Below are 11143 nucleotides of genomic sequence, written 5' to 3'. Positions count from 1 at the left end.
CCCAGCTACTCGGGAGGCTGAGGCAGGAGAATGGCGTAAACCCGGGAGGCGGAGCTTGCAGTGAGCTGAGATCCGGCCACTGCACTCCAGCCTGGGCGACAGAGCCAGACTCCGTCTCAAAAAAAAAAAAAAAGAAAAAAAAAGAAAAATGGTCACCACTGGCAGCACATTTCAGTGACACAGAATGGGTCACAAAACTTGTTTACTTGTGTAACTTATCAACCTGTTCAAGAAACTCAATCTGTCACTTCAGGGGAAAACAACAACTTTGTTCAAGTCAGCAGATAAGGTGGCTGCATTCAAAACCAAACTGGAATTATGGGGCTGATGAGTGAACATTGGGATTTCTGACGTGTTTCAAACATTAGCAGAGATTTTGAAACAGACTGAGCCAGGGCCTTCTTTCTCCCAGCTGGTGCATGATCACCTCTCTCAGCTTTCAAAAGAGTTTGAGTCCAGGTGCGGTGGCTCACACCTGTAATCCCAGCACTTTCAGAGGCTGAGGCGGGCAGATCACCTGAGGTCAGGAGTTCGAGACCAGCCTGGCCAACATGGTGAAATCCTCTCTCTACTAAAAATACAAAAATTAGCTGGGTGTGTTCATGCGTGCCTGTAGGCCCAGCTATTCAGGAGGCTGAGGCAGGAGAATCGCTTGAACCTAGGAGGCAGAGATTGCAATGAGCTGAAATGGCACCATGGTACTCCAGCCTGGGCGATTTCCACTTCTTGGCTATTATGAATAATGCTACTATGAACATTCATGTACAGGTTTTTGTGTAGACTTTCATTTTTCTTGCTCTATGAGGAGCAAGAGCTCTGCGAGGAGATGGACACAGAGCATCCATGTATAATAGAGAATTTGGCCTCGTCCCTGGTTCCTGGGGGGAAACTCTAAATCCTTGTAATTTCCGAAGTAATAGGAGTATCTTTGTTTTTCATGAGACTCTCAGATCACGCCTGAGTTTACACTAGTGAGGTGATGAAGCAAGATTCCGTCTCAAAAACAAACAGGAAAAAAAAAACAGTATGTTGGAGTCAACTTCAAATCTCCGTATGTTCTGGATTAAAGTCAAGGTGGAATATCCTGAGATTGCCACAAAAGTACTGGAAAGCCTGCTTCCATTTCCAACATCCTATCTTTGTGAAGCAGAGTTTTCTGCAGTGACAGCAACCAGAACGAGATTACGGAGTAGACTGGACATAAGCAACACACTTTGGGTGTTACTTTCCCTGGTGCCAAAAAGGTTGGGGATCGCTGCTGTAGACCATGGATCACTTTCCAGCTAGAGGCTCAGGAAGATAGCATACCTCCCTGTGCTCCACAGCAGAGACCAAGGCTGCCTCCGCACTCTTCCTCAGGAAGTTGCCAACATCACTACATCATTCAGTTCACAAACAGTTCATTGTGGCCTCTTGCGTGTTGCAAATAGCACGAATGGCCCAGCACATAGCATAGCCCATCTCTTCTTCCAGTCTCCTTCTACTGTCTACCACTGTGTTATTTTATTTTGTACTATACATATATTTTTTTGAGACAGAATCTTGCTATGTTGCCCAGGCTCGTCTTGAACTCTTGGGCTGAAGGGGTCCTCCTGCTTTAGGACCCAAGTAGCTGAGATAAGAGGACCATACCCAGTTTATGTATTCTCATTTTTACTTTAAAAGTATTTTATGTATTTTATTTTATTTTTGAAACAGGGCCACTCCTATTGTCCAGGCTGGAGTGCAGTGGCTTAATCACGTTTTACTGCAGCCTCAACTTCCCAGGTTCAGGTAACTCTCCCACCTCAGCCTCCTGAGTAGCTGGGGCTACAGGTGTGCACCACCATGCCAGGATAATTTTTGTAGAAGCAGAGTCCCACTCTGTGGTCCAAGTTGGTCTTGAATTCCTAGGCTCAAGCAATCTTCCCACCTTGGCCTCCCAAAGTGTTGGGATTGTAGGTGTCAGCCACCACACCAGACCTAAAATAATTTTAAAACACACAAGTACTATATGAATACAATTTAATTCTAAAAATCCAGACACATAGAAATATATAGAGTGACAAAAGAGAGTCCTCTACACTCCACCCCCAACCACTTTCACTCTGAAAATAGGCACATAAAGTTTAGAGTGTTACCACCATTCCTGAATTCTGCCACCAAGATCTTCTGGTCAGCTTTCTCTGTTCTCTCTCTCTCTCTCTCTCTCTCTCTCTCTCTCTCTCTCTCCCTCTCTCTTCCCCCTCCCCCTCCTTCTCTCTCCTCTCTCTCTCTTTAAGAGACAGAGTCTCACTCCATAGCCTCAGTTGGAGTGTAGTAGCGCAGTGATGGCTCACTGTAGCCTACATTTCTGACCACCTACACTTCTAATCTATGGCTATATTTGGAGGTTCCCACATCCCCTTAAGGTCTGATAATTCACCAGAATGACACAGAACTCAGGAAAGTTCTATATTTGTGATTATGATTTTATTATAAAGGACACATATCAGAACCAGCCAAATGAAGAGACACATGGGGAGAGGTCTGGGAGGGTCCCAAACACAGAGCTGCTGTGCTGTCTCTAGGTGTGTCACCTTCTTGACACACTGACGTGTTCACAAACCAGGAAGCTCCACTGAGGTTCAGTATTCAGTATTGGGGTTCCATGAAGTAGGCACGATTAATTGAATCAACCACCACAGGAATGGACTCAGACTCTAGCTTCCCTCCCCACTCTTCCCCTCCCAGGACACTGGATGATATCACATGCCTCAAAGCCCCAACTCTAATCACATGATCAGTCCCCATCCTGAAGTTTTCTAAGGTGCCCAGCATGAGTCACCTCATTAGTGGAAACTCAGGTGTGATCTAAGAGCCTCATGAAAAACAAAGATATTCCTATTACTTCAGAAAGTACAAAGATTTAGAGTCTCTCCCCAGGAACCAGGGACGAGGCCAAATTCTCTATTATACAACAATAACCAAGAAAAATGAAAGTCTACACAAAAACCTGTGCATGAATATTCATAGTAGCATTATTCATAATAGCCAAGAAGTGGAAATAATCCACATGTTCATCAGCTAATGAATGGGTAAGTAAAATAAGCTATATTCATACATCTTGGAGGCCTCCAAGCTCACCCCTATATTTGATGAGAGGACCCACAGGATGTAGTCATACTCATGGTTAAGATTTATTATAGCAAAAGGATACAAAGCAAAATCAACTAAGGGCAAAGTCAAGAGGAAGCCAGGCACAGGCTTCCAAGAGTCCTCTCCCGGTGGAGTCACACAGGATGAGATTAAATCCCCCAGCAATGAATTGTAATAACGTGTGAAATGGTATCTGCCAGGGAAACTCATTAGTGACTCAGTGCCTAAGGTTTTTACTGGGAGCTGATCATGTAGGCACCCTGTGCCTAGCATGTACCAAGACTGCAGACTCCAGGAGGAAAACAGGTGGATAGCACAAACCACAGAGTTCATACGAATAGTTAAGGCAGAGTAAACCATTCATATCATGTAGGGAATGGTGGGCGAGAATCTCCCCAAATTCAAGGTCCCAGACACCAGTCAAGGGCCAATCTGGTAAGTAGGCTTTTCTACTTATTTATTTATTTATTTATTTTATTTATTCATTTTGAGACGGAGTCTCGTTCTGTCGCCCAGGCTGGAATGCAGTGGCGCGATCTTGGCTCACTGCAAGCTCCGCCTCCTGGGTTCACGCCATTCTCCTACCTCAGCCTCCCGAGTAGCTGGGACTACAGGTGCCCGCTACCACTCTGGGCTAATTTTTTGTATTATTAGTAGAGACGGGGTTTCACCGTGCTAGCCAGGATGGTCTCGATCTCCTGACCTCATGATCCGCTCACCTTGGCCTCCCAAAGTGCTGGGATTACAGGCGTGAGCCACCGCGCCCGGCCGTAAGCAGGCTTTTCTAAGGATAGCAGTCTCCAGCTTGCTGTGTTAATGCTTTTTTTTTTTTTCCCACACCACAGGATATACTATTATTCAGTGATAAAAAGGAATAAAGTACTGATAAGTGCTCCAACATGGATGAAGCTGGGAACATCACGCTAAGTGAAAAAGCCAGTAACACAAGGCCACATATCGTATGATTCCATGTATATGAAATGCCCAGCAGCAAATCTATAAAGACAGAACAGACAGTAGTGGTTGCCTATGGCTGGGAAGCCAGAGGGAAATAAGGAGCAATTGCTGATAGGTAAATAATTTCTTTTTGGGGCATACAAATGTTCGGAAATTGATTGCAGTGATGGGTACACAGCTTTGTCAATACACTAAAAACCGTAGAATTGTACTCTTTGAATAAATTAATTGCACGAAATGTGAATTATAGCTCAAAAAAGCTGTTTAAAATAAAGAATGTGGCCGGGCGCCGTGACTCACGCTTGTAATCCCAGCACTTTGGGAGGCCAAGGCGGGTGGATCACAAGGTCAAGAGATTGAGACCACCCTGGCCAACATGGTGAAACCCTGCCTCTACTAAAAATACAAAAAAACAAGCAAACAAACAAACAAAATTAGCTGAGCGTGGTGACGCGTGCCTGTAGTCCCAGCTACTCAGGAGGCTGAGGCAGGAGAATCGCTTGAACCTGGGAGGCAGAGGTTGCAGTGAGCCAAGATCGTGCCACTGCACTCCAGCCTGGCAACAGAGCGAGACTCTGTCTATAAATAAATAAATAAATAAATAGGCCACACGCAGTGGTTCATGCCTGTAATCCCAGCACTTCGGGAGCCCAAGGCAGGCAGATTACCTGATGACAGGAGTTCGAGACTAGCCTGGCCAACATGACAAAACCCTGTCTCTATCAGAAAATACAAAAATTAGCGGGGCGCGATGTCATGTGCCTGTGGTCCCAGCTACTCGGGAGGCTGAGGCAAGAGAATTGCTTGAACCCACGAGACAGAGGTTGCAGTGAGCTGAGATCGTGCCACTGCACTCCAGCCTGGGCAACAGGGCGAGACACTGTCCCCCCACCCCCCCAAAAAATAAAAAATAAAGAAAAAGAAATTGCTCATTTTAGTATAAGTGCCTTTTTTTTTTTTTGCCTTTAGGAATATAAATTCAAAAATATTTGTAAGCAAAAAGCAAGAATAAAATCCCAAAGGAGAATGTAATTAGCTGAGGTTTTATACTTTTTGGGTGAACTTATAGAAATCTTCAATTTATTATATAATTTTTATTCATAAAGTTTATATTTCCAATTATTGAATCGGCTGTTGATTTTAAGCAATGTGTGTCACAACTGCTAATTGACAGGAGTAACATCAGTGCTAGAAGAGAAAAATGCACATATATAATATATTTGTGCTAATAGTTGTTATGCATGCCTCTATCCTTTTTTCTATACAATATACTGTACTACTGGCTAACATCAAAGGTCCTCCTTTAGAGCCAAATACAGTAAATTAAGAAATCGCCAGAGGCTGGGCGTGGTAGCTTACATCTGTAATCCCAACACTTTGGGAGGCCCAGGCAGGCAGATCACTTGAGCTCAGGAGTTCAAGACCAGCCCAGCCAACATGGCGAAACTCTGTCCCTACTAAAAACAAAAATTAGGCTGGGCGCAGTGGCTCACACTTGTAATCCCAGCACTTTGGAAGGCCGAGGCGGGTGGATCACAAGGTCAGGAGTTTGAGACCAGCCTGACCAACACAGTAAAACCCTGTCTCTACTAAAAATACAAAAATTAGCTGGGCGTGGTGGCAGGCACCTGTAATCCCAGCTACTCGGGAGGCTGAGGCAGGAGAATCGCTTGTACCTGGGAGGCGGAGGTTAACAGAGCTAGACTCTATCTCAAAAAAAAAAAAAATTAGCTAGGCATGGTGGCAGACACATGTAATCCCAGCTACTTGGGAGGCTGAGGTGGGAGAATCGCTTGAACCAGGGAAGCAGAGGTTGTAGTGAGCTGAGATCACGCCACTGCACTCCAGCCTGGGCAACAGAGCAAGACTCTCTCAGAAAAAAAAAAGTCCCCAGAGACTTTAGCCATCTTTTTTTTTTTTTTTTTTTTTTTTTTTTTTTGAGACGGAGTCTCCCTTGTTCCCCAGGCTGGAGTCCAGTGGCGCGGGATCTCAGCTCACTGCAAGCTCCGCCTCCTGGGTTCACGCCATTCTCCTGCCTCAGCCTCCCGTGTAGCTGGGACTACAGGCGCCCGCCACCACGCCCGGCTAATTTTTGTATTTTTAGTAGAGACGGCGTTTCACCGTGTTAGCCAGGATGGTCTCGATCTCCTGACCTCGTGATCCGCCCGTCTCGGCCTCCCAAAGCGCCAGGATTACAGGCGTGAGCCACCGCGCCCGGCCAACTTTAGCCATCTTAGCAGATCACCCTTGTGAACTCAAAAGGAAAGTGGAAACATGAGTTCTGAGTAGGTAAATGGATCTGCTGACATTACCAGCCCAGCATTCTCCAGGCTTTTCATTTGATGAAGAAAGACCTAGCCTTGCCTCTTGATATTCACAGCAGAACTACTGGGTGGGTTCTCCTATACACAAACTTCTGGGCATTCTTTTCTTCCCTTTTGTTTCAGAAGTATTATTGTATATCCTTCATTGGCTCTGTGCTGTATCCAAAGCAGTTTTTTCTGTTTCATTTTCCTGTGAAAAAAATTGAATTCCCCATTTTTTGTTCTTTCTAACATCCCCCTTCTACAGCAGTCTCTTTATGAATCCAGATTCCCACAGTCCTTTTTTTTAAATCCCAGCTATTTCTCTACATATCCGAAAATTATTTCTACCAACAGCTTCCCATTTTCTTAGTGCATGTCTTCCAGCTAGCTGTTGGCTTACCAAGAGAGATTTAGACAAACTAAAATACATTAAATATGCGTATGATTGATATGCTCTTTGACTTTCTATTTTAAGTAATATTTTTAAGTAAATTTCTATGTTCTAAGTAATATCTTTTTTTTTTTTTTTTTGGAGACGGAGTCTCACTCTGTCCCCAAGACTGGAGTGCAGTGGCACGATCTCTACTCACTGAAAGCTCCGTCTCCCGGGTTCACACCATTCTCCTGCCTCAGCCTCCTGAGTAGCTGGGACTACAGGCGCCCGCCACCAGGCCTGGCTAATTTTTTTGTATTTTTTTAGTAGAGACGGGGTTTCATTGGGTCAGCCAGGATGGTCTTGATCTCCTGACCTCATGATCCGCCTGCCTCGGCCTCCCAAAGCGCTGGGATTATAGGCGTGAGCCACCGCGCTGGGCTGAGTAATATCTATTTTTAAGTTACTTATTTTTAAAATAAAAATGTCACATTATAGAAAATTCACAAAATACGGGTTTTTTTCCTTCTCTTTTTCCTGTTTTTAAAAAAATATTTGCTGTTAAAAAATAGTCCTCACCATTGTTTAAGTTTGAAAAACGCCCACACTTAATTATTTCTTTCTTTTTGTTTTTTTGAGTTGGGGTCACCCAGGCTAGAGTGCAGTGCCACGATCTCTGCTCACTGCAACCTCTGCCTCCCGGGCTCAAGCAATTTGCCAACTTCAGCCTCCCAAGTAGCTGGGACCACAGGCATGCACCGCCAAACCCAGCTAATTTTTTGTATTCTGTATTTTTCGCAGAGATGGGTTTCACTGTGTTGCCCAGGTTGACCTCGAACTCCTGGCCTCAAGTCATCTGCCTGCCTCGGCCTCCCAAAGTGCTGGGATTACAGGTGGGAGCCACCTCTCCAGGCCAAACAATTATTTCAATTATTCTTCCTGCATAGAAAGTGAAGGAGCAAATATTTATGATACCTAACAGTCATTTCAGGAAGCCTAAAGATATTTTAAGGATAAAAGACATCTTAACATTTTTATTATTCTGAATTTAGGGCCTAAAATAAAGGCAGAGTGAAGAAGAATTGTCAGAAGATATAAGGTATGAACAGAAATTATAATTTTTAAAACCCAAGACCTCTGGGTGCGGTGACTAATACCTGTATTCCCAGCACTTTGGGAGGCCGAGGCGGGCTGGTCACTTGAGGTCAGGAGCTGGAGACCAGCCTGCCAACATGGTGAAACCCTGACTCTACTAAAAATACAAAAATTAGCCAGGTTGTGCGCCTGGTGGTGTAATCCCAGCTACTCAGGAGGCCAAGGCAGGAGAATCACTTGAACCCGGGAGGTGGAGGCTGCTGTGAACCTAAATTGCACCACTGCACTCCAGCCTGGTCAACAAAAGAGACTCTGTCTCAAATTAAAAAAAAAAAAAAATTATCTGCATATGGCGGCACATGCCTGTAGCTCCAGCTACTGGAGAGGCTGAGGTGGGAGGATGGCTTGAACCTGGGAGGTCAAGGCTGCAGTGAGTGGAGACTGCACCACTGCATTCCAGCCTGGGTGACAAAGCGAGACCCTAACAAAACAAACAAAAACTCCAAAAGATAGTTAAAGTTATTATACGTATTTTAAAACCACATCAGTAGGTAACAGTTATTACTAGCAACTTAACTGAAAAGTGAGGAATTTTTGGTCAAAATTATTCCAGAGTATGCCAAGAAGTCTAGAGAATTAATAGAATATTTGGTGTTTAGAAAGAATAGCTGTTATCTGGTCACAGACTATCTTGGTCATTTTCCAAAAAGAAAACCCAAATTCTAATTTTACTCTTTTTAATAAATCTACTAACATTGATTTCACCTTAAATTTTTTTTAACCATTTATAGATGATTTTTCAATTGATCTTAATATACATTTATATGTGTGTGATTAGACATATATAATTACATGGCTATGTAAATAAGTTACAAAATTAAAGCTTTTAACTTTAAGATAAAATTAATCCAATCAGTATATTAAATAAATCAATGTATTTATACTTGAAATTATAATGTAAATATATCAAGAATTTATTTAATAAACTAAATTATCTTGCATACATATTCATATTTCTCTGTAATTATTATGAGTACAGTCTTTACTAATTATCACCTTTAACCAAAGCAACCAACTTCTGTTTTTTGCAGGCAAGTCTAGAAGACAGGAAACCAAGAAATATCTACCTAATTTTTTTGGTACACATTTTAGACTATCTTCCTAAATGTTAAGCTGGCAAAACAAACCCATATATGATATCATCCAAAGCATTTGCAGTTTATTTTTGCTTGTTTGTTTGCTTATTTTATGTTTTATCAGATCCCCTGTTCTGAAAAGCACATTTGCACATCCTTTGTATAGTCATTTTATAACGTTATAAAAATAAGAATACATAAAATCTGTATTTAGTGACCAGAGGTTTTTTTGTTTGTTTTTGTTTTTAATCACTTGACACTTTCTTGAATGCAAAGCAAGATTTAGCATCTTTGCCTTCGTTGTACACAGCTGAAGCGTGAGCCCAGAGAGGAAAGGACTGCCTGGCTTTCCTTGGTGGGGGAGGTGTGCACCCTGCAGCCCATGTTCTGGTGGTTGCTGTAGCCCCAAGGATGGGTGTCCTTCCAGTCATCCCACTCCCGAGCTCTGTAGAGTGTTTATTCATCATGCTTTTTCTCCTTTTCTTCTTGATGTTCCTGTTGCTGAGCTGCTTTTCTGAATTTCTCTGGTGTTGCCTTGGCTATTCCCTGATCTGGTAATTCTCCATATTTCCGATGTTGCTCATACCAGTCACTCACCGTCATAGTTGCCAGACTTGGATAACCTGCTCCAAACGCTTTGACTTGGGCGGTATTCTGAGTGAGAATGAAGGGTTTCACTGGAGGCTTCTCCTGGTGAGATGAGTTAGAAGTTGATGCCTCTTGGGCCCGGTATGGTGGCTCATGCCTGTAATCCCAGCACTTTGGGAGGCCAAGCCAGGAGGATCACCTGAGGTCAGGAGTTCGAGACCAGCCTGACCAATACAGAGAAACCCCATATCTACTAAAAATACAAAATTAGCCGGGTGTGGTGGCACATGCCTATAATCCCAGTTACTAGGGAGTCTGAGGCAGGAGAATCGCTTGAACCCAGGAGGCGGAGGTTGCCATGAGCCGAAATCGTGCCATTGCACTCCAGCCTGGGCAACAAGAGCAAAACTCCGTCTCAAAAAAAAATAAAAAAATTAAAAAAAGTTGATACCTCTTGAAGAGTCTCTTTCTCTCAGGATCTTAATTTCCTGGTCAATGCTCTTAATCTCTTCTAAGATGATACCAATCCACCTCTGAAGGTAAAGAAGATAATATTCACAAACACGCTCATCATCTGCTTGACCACTTTCCACAGCAGATTTCACTTCAGACAACCTATGCTCCAACTCCTTCTTCTGCTTGTATCTCTCTTCTTTACTCTGTCTTTGAGATGCCATAGCAACGAGGCTAGGATAAGCCATGGAGGAATTAGCAGTGTGATTTTCGGCTGAGTTGCTCTTGGCTTTGGTCAGCTCAAACTCTGCCACATGATAGCAATGACACTGAGTTAAGTAGTTTATAAAGTGTTTTCGAGCCCTCTGCAAATGATCTAGACGCTTGCTGGGGTTGACTTGTTTCACGGTGAGGGCTCCTTGAAACGCTGGCACCAACAGGCACTTCAGGTCGGTGGAAGCAATCTCTTCCAAATCTTCATTTCGGCTGAACAACTCGAGCGGCGGTAACGTTTCGGCAGCCTTATCAAGCAGGTCCAGGCCCTTGAACACCTTCTCCTGGACTATCCGGGAACCGGCGGGTTCAGTCGCTACTTCTACTTCGTCCAGAATCTGTTTGCCGGTTTCCAACAGCCTGGGGGGCAGCGGGAGCAGTAGTTCGTCGTCAGCAGCCATCTTAGGGAGGGCTTTTTTTTACCTTTCTTTTTCTTTATATTATAAAATTTCCACACATGCATCAGTGGTTCCTTTGAGGACATCACAAGTCTCAGAAGATTAAGATTTTTCCATCATATGCTATGACCAGAGTTTTATATCATTTTTTAACTTAAAATTGTTCAAGTATCCAAAGATCACATATCAATTAATTGTTGTATAAGTTCTTAAGATTTTTAAAACTTGGAAATTAAAATTTTAATTAACACATTTTATAGTATTACAGGAATTTCACGTAATCAAAATCTTTTAAAAGACATCTGTAATTAATTACATTTTTATTTAATTAAGCACCATATTATATTTTCAATCTTACACAATTTTTGGAAATAATAAGTTATTTGACTCTGAAGCCCAATATAAAAATTTAGAAAGTTTAAAGCATTAGAAATTTAACTTTAGTAT

At 43.0% G+C, this 11143-nt stretch overlaps 1 non-coding gene and 1 pseudogene across 1 annotated transcript; both read right to left on the bottom strand.

The window, feature by feature from the left end:
- Positions 1-9266: 9266 nt before the first annotated feature.
- LOC102135819 (immunoglobulin-binding protein 1-like) lies at positions 9267-10711 on the bottom strand (annotated as a pseudogene).
- Positions 10712-10755: 44 nt separating this feature from the next.
- Positions 10756-10822, bottom strand: LOC123573780 (small nucleolar RNA SNORD42). Its single transcript, XR_006698514.1, has one exon. It is a non-coding gene; the product is annotated as a small nucleolar RNA SNORD42 (small nucleolar RNA).
- Between the last annotated feature and the right edge of the window lie 321 nt (positions 10823-11143).

This window comes from Macaca fascicularis, chromosome 5 (assembly GCF_037993035.2).
Source record: "Macaca fascicularis isolate 582-1 chromosome 5, T2T-MFA8v1.1".
Classification (NCBI taxonomy): Eukaryota; Metazoa; Chordata; class Mammalia; order Primates; family Cercopithecidae; genus Macaca; species Macaca fascicularis.
Note: the sequence above shows the minus strand (reverse complement) of the source record. Positions and strands in the feature narration are given on the sequence as shown.